Source organism: Strix uralensis, chromosome 2 (genome assembly GCF_047716275.1).
Source record: "Strix uralensis isolate ZFMK-TIS-50842 chromosome 2, bStrUra1, whole genome shotgun sequence".
Classification (NCBI taxonomy): Eukaryota; Metazoa; Chordata; class Aves; order Strigiformes; family Strigidae; genus Strix; species Strix uralensis.
Window position 1 is genome coordinate 16,976,986 of NC_133973.1, and position 5,000 is coordinate 16,981,985.

A 5,000-nucleotide genomic window follows, 5' to 3' on the forward strand; every position below is an offset into this window, starting at 1 on the left:
AGTGTTAGGGTTAGGGTTAGGGTTAGGGTTAGGGTTAGGGTTAGTGTTATGGTTAGTTTTAGTGTTAAAGTTAGGCTTAGAGTTAGGCTTAGTGTTAGGGTCAGGTTTGGGATAGTTTTACTGTTATTGTTTAGTGTTAGGTTTAACGTTAGGTTTTGTCTTATTCTTAGGGTTAGGATTAGTGTTAGTGTTAGAGACATTAGGGTTAGGGTTAGGGTTAGTGTTAGGGTTAGGGTTAGGGTTAGGGTTAGGGTTAGGGTTAGGGTTAGGGTTAGGGTCAGGTTGGGGATAGTTTTACTGTTATTGTTTAGTGTTAGGTTTAACGTTAGGTTTAGTATTATTCTTAGGATTAGGATTAGTGTTAGTGTTAGAGACATTATTGTTAGGGTTAGGGTTAGGGTTAGGGTTAGGGTTACCATTAAGGTTAGGGTTAGGGTCAGGTTGAGGATAGTTTTAGTGTTATTGTTTAGTGTTAGGTTTAACGTTAGGTTTAGTCTTATTCTTAGGGTTAGGATTAGTGTTGGTGTTAGAGACATTAGGGTTAGGGTTAGGGTTAGGGTTAGGTTTACGGTTAGGTTTAGGGTTAGTGTTAGGGTTAGGGCTAGCGTTAGCTTTAGGGTCCCGTTGGGGATAGTGTTAGGTTTAGGCTTTAGTGTTATGTGTAGAGTTAGTGTTAGGTTTATTCTTAGGGTTAGGGTTAGGTTTAGTGTTAGAGATATTAGGGTTAAGGTTAGGGTTAGGGTTAGGGTTAGGGTTAGGGTTAGGGTTAGGGTTAGGGTCAGGTTGGGGATACTTTAGGGTTAGTGTTTAGTGTTAGGTTGAACGCTAGGTTTAGTCTTATACTTAGGGTTATGATTAGGGTTAGAGTTAGAGACATTAGGGTTAGGTTTAGGGTTAGGGTTAGGGTTAGAGTTAGGGTTAGGGTTAGGGTTAGGGTTAGGGTTAGGGTTAGGGTTAGGGTTAGGGTTAGTGTCAGATTGGTGATAGTGTTAGGGTTATGCTTTAGTGTTAGCATTAGCTTTAGCGTTAGCGTTATTCATAGGGTTAGGATTAGGGTTAGAGACATTAGGGTTAGGGTTAGGGTTAGGCTTAGGCTTAGGGTTAGGGTTAGGTTTAGGGTTAGGGTTAGGTTTAGGGTTACGGTTAGTGTTAGGGTCAGGTAGGGCATAGTGTTAGGGTTATGCTTTATTGTTAGGTTTAACGTTAGGGTTAGCGTTATTCATTGTGTTAGGATTAGGGTTAATGTTATAGACATTAGGGTTAGGGTTAGGGTTAGTGTTAAGGTTAGGGTTAGGGTTAGGGTTAGGGTTAGGTGTAGGTTTAGGGTTAGGTTTAGCGTTAGGGTTAGCGTTAGGGTTGTGTTACGGTTGGGGATAGTGTTAAGTTTAGGCTTTAGTGTTATGTGTAGCGTTAGGGTTAGGGTTATTCTTAGGGTTAGGATTAGGTTTTGTGTTAGAGACATAAGGGTAAGGGTTAGGGTTAGGGTTAGGGTTAGGGTTAGGGTTAGGGTTAGGGTTAGGGTTAGGGTTAGCGTTAGGGTTAGTGTCAGGTTGGGAATACTGTTAGGGTTATGCTTTAGTGTTAGGTTTAGCGTTAGGGTTAGCGTTATTCATTGTTTTCGGATTAGGGTTAATGTTATAGACATTAGGGTTAGGGTTAGGGTTAGGGTTAGGGTCCGGTTGGGGATAGTGTTAGGGTTAGGCCTTAGTGTTATGTGTAGCGTTAGGGTTAGGGTTATTTTTAGGGTTAGGATTAGGGTTTGTGTTAGAGACATTAGGGTTAGGGTTAGGGTTAGGGTTAGGGTTAGGGTTAGGGTTAGGCTTAGGCTTAGGGTTAGGGTTAGCGTTAGGGTTAGGGTTAGTGTTAGGGTTAGTGTCAGGTTGGGAATACTGTTAGGGTTATGCTTTAGTGTTACGTTTAGCGTTAGGGTTAGCGTTATTCATTGTTTTCGGATTAGGGTTAATGTTATAGACATTAGGGTTAGGGTTAGGGTTAGGGTTAGGGTCCGGTTGGGGATAGTGTTAGGGTTAGGACTTAGTGTTGTTTGTAGCGTTAGGGTTAGGGTTATTTTTAGGGTTAGGATTAGGGTTTGTGTTAGAGACATTAGGGTTAGGGTTAGGGTTAGGGTTAGGTTTAGTGTCAGGTTGGGCATAGTTTTAGGGTTATGCTTTAGTGTTAGATTTAGCATTAGGGTTAGCGTTATTCATAGGGTTAGGATTAGGGTTTGTGTTAGAGACATTAGGGTTAGGGTTCGGGTTAGGGTCAGGTTGGGGATAGTTTTAGGGTTAGTGTTTAGTCTTAGGTATAACGTTAAATTTAGTCTTATTCTTAGGGTTAGGATTAGGGTTAGTGTTAGGGAAATTAGGGTTAGGGTTAGAGTTAGGGTTAGGGTTATGTTTAGGGTTAGCGTTAGGGTTAGGGTTCGGGTTAGGGTTACGGTTAGGCTTAGGCTCAGTTTGGGGATACTTTTAGCGTTAGTGTTTAGTGTTAGGTTTAACGTTAGTTTTAGTCTTATTCTTAGGGTTAGGATTAGGGTTAGGGTTAGGGTTAGGGTTAGGGTTAGCTTTAGGGTTTTGGTTAGGATTAGGGTTAGTGTTATTGTTAGGGTCAGGTTGGGGATAGTGTTAGGGTTATGCTTTAGTGTTACGTTTAGAGTTAGTGTAGCGTTATTCATTGTGTTAGGATTAGGGTTAGAGTTAGAGACATTAGGGTTAGGGTTAGGGTTAGGGTTAGGCTTAGGCTTAGGCTTAGGCTTAGGTTTAGGTTTAGGCTTAGGTTTAGGGTCAGGTTGCGGATAGTCTTAGTGTTAGTGTTTAGTGTTAGTTTTAACGTTAGGTTTAGTTTTATACTTAGGGTTATGATTAGGGTTAGTGTTATTGACATTAGAGTTAGGGTTAGGGTTAGGGTTAGGGTTAGGGTTAGGGTTAGGGTTAGGGTTAGGGTTAGGGTTAGGGTTAGGGTTAGGATTAGTGTTAGCGTTATGGTCAGGTTGGGGATAGTGTTAGGGTTATGCTTTAGTGTTAGGTTTAGCATTAGATTTAGCGTTATTCATAGATTTAGGATTAGAGTTAGTGTTAGAGACATTAGGGTTAGTGTTAGGGTTACGGTTAGGGTTAGGGTCAGTTTGGGGATAGTTTTAGGGTTAGTGTTTAGTGTTAGGTTTAACATTAGGTTTAGACCTATTCTTAGGGTTAGGATTAGTGTTAGTGTTAGAGACATTAGTGTTAGGGTTAGGGTTAGGGTTAGGGTTACGTTTAGGGTTAGGGTCAGGTTTGTGATACTTTTAGGGTTAGTGTTTAGTCTTAGGTTTAACGTTAGGTTTAGTCTTATGGTTAGGATTAGGGTTAGTGTTAGAGACATTAGGGTTAGGGTTAGGGTTAGGGTTAGGGTTAGGGTCAAGGTTAGGGTTAGGGTTAGGGTTAGGGTTAGGGTTAGGGTCAGGTTGGGGATAGTTTTAGTGTTATTGTTTAGTGTTAGGTTTAACGTTAGGTTTAGTCTTATTCTTAGGGTTAGGATTAGTGTTAGTTTTAGAGACATTAGGGTTAGGTTTAGGGTTACGGTTAGGGTTTGGTTTAGGGTTAGGGTTATGGGAGGGTCATGTTGGGGATAGTTTTAGTGTTATTTTTTAGTGTTAGGTTTAAGGTTAGGTTTAGTCCTATTCTTAGGGTTAGGATTAGTGTTAGTGTTAGAGACATTAGGGTTAGGGTTAGGGTTAGGGTTAGGGTTAGGGTTAGGGTTAGGGTTAGGGTTAGTGTTAGGGTTAGGGTTAGGGTTAGGGTCAGGTTGGGGATAGTTTTACTGTTATTGTTTAGTGTTAGGTTTAACGTTAGGTTTAGTCTTATTCTTAGGGTTAGGATTAGTGTTAGTGTTAGAGACATTAGGGTTAGGGTTAGGGTTAGGGTTAGGGTTAGGCTTAGGCTTAGGCTTAGGGTCAGGTTGGGGATAGTTTTAGTGTTATTGTTTAGTGTTAGGTTTAACGTTAGGTTTAGTCTTATTCTTAGGGTTAGGATTAGTGTTAGTTTTAGAGACATTAGGGTTAGGGTTAGGGTTACGGTTAGGGTTAGGTTTAGGGTTAGGGTTATGGTAGGGTCAGGTTGGGGATAGTTTTAGTGTTATTTTTTAGTGTTAGGTTTAACGTTAGGTTTAGTCCTATTCCTAGGGTTATGATTAGTGTTAGTGTTAGAGACATTAGGGTTAGGGTTGGGGTTAGGGTTGGGGTTAGGTTTAGGGTTAGGGTTAGGGTTAGGGCTACAGTTAGGTTTAGGGTCCGGTTGGGGATAGTGTTATGTTTAGGCTTTAGTGTTATGTGTAGAGTTAGAGTTAGGTTTATTCTTAGGGTTAGGTTTAGGTTTAGTGTTAGAGACATTAGGGTTAGGGTTAGGGTTAGGGTTAGGGTTAGGTTTAGGGTTAGGGTCAGGTTTGTGATAGTTTTAGGGTTAGTGTTTAGTCTTAGGTTTAACGTTTGGTTTAGTCTTATACTTATGGTTAGGATTAGGGTTAGTGTTAGAGACATTAGGGTTAGGGTTGGGGTTAGGGTTAGGGTTAGGTTTAGGGTTAGGTTTAGGGTCAGTTTGGGGATACTTTAGGGTTAGTGTTTAGTGTTAGGTTTAGTCTTATACTTAGGGTTATGATTAGGGTTAGAGTTAGAGACATTAGGGTTAGGGTTAGGGTTTGGTTTAGAGTTAGGTTTAGGGTTAGGGTTAGGGTCACTGTCAGGTTGGGGATAGAGTTAGGGTTATGCTTTATTGTTAGGTTTAGCGTTAGGTTTAGCGTGATTCATTGTGTTAGGATTAGGGTTAGTGTTAGAGACATTAGGGTTAGGGTTAGGGTTAGGGTTAGGGTTAGGCTTAGGCTTAGGCTTAGGCTTAGGCTTAGGCTTAGGTTTAGGGTCAGGTTGGGGATAGTCTTAGTGTTAGTGTTTAGTGTTAGGTTTTTACGTTAGGTTTAGTTTTATACTTAGGGTTATGATTAGGGTTAGTGTTATTGACATTAGAGTTAGG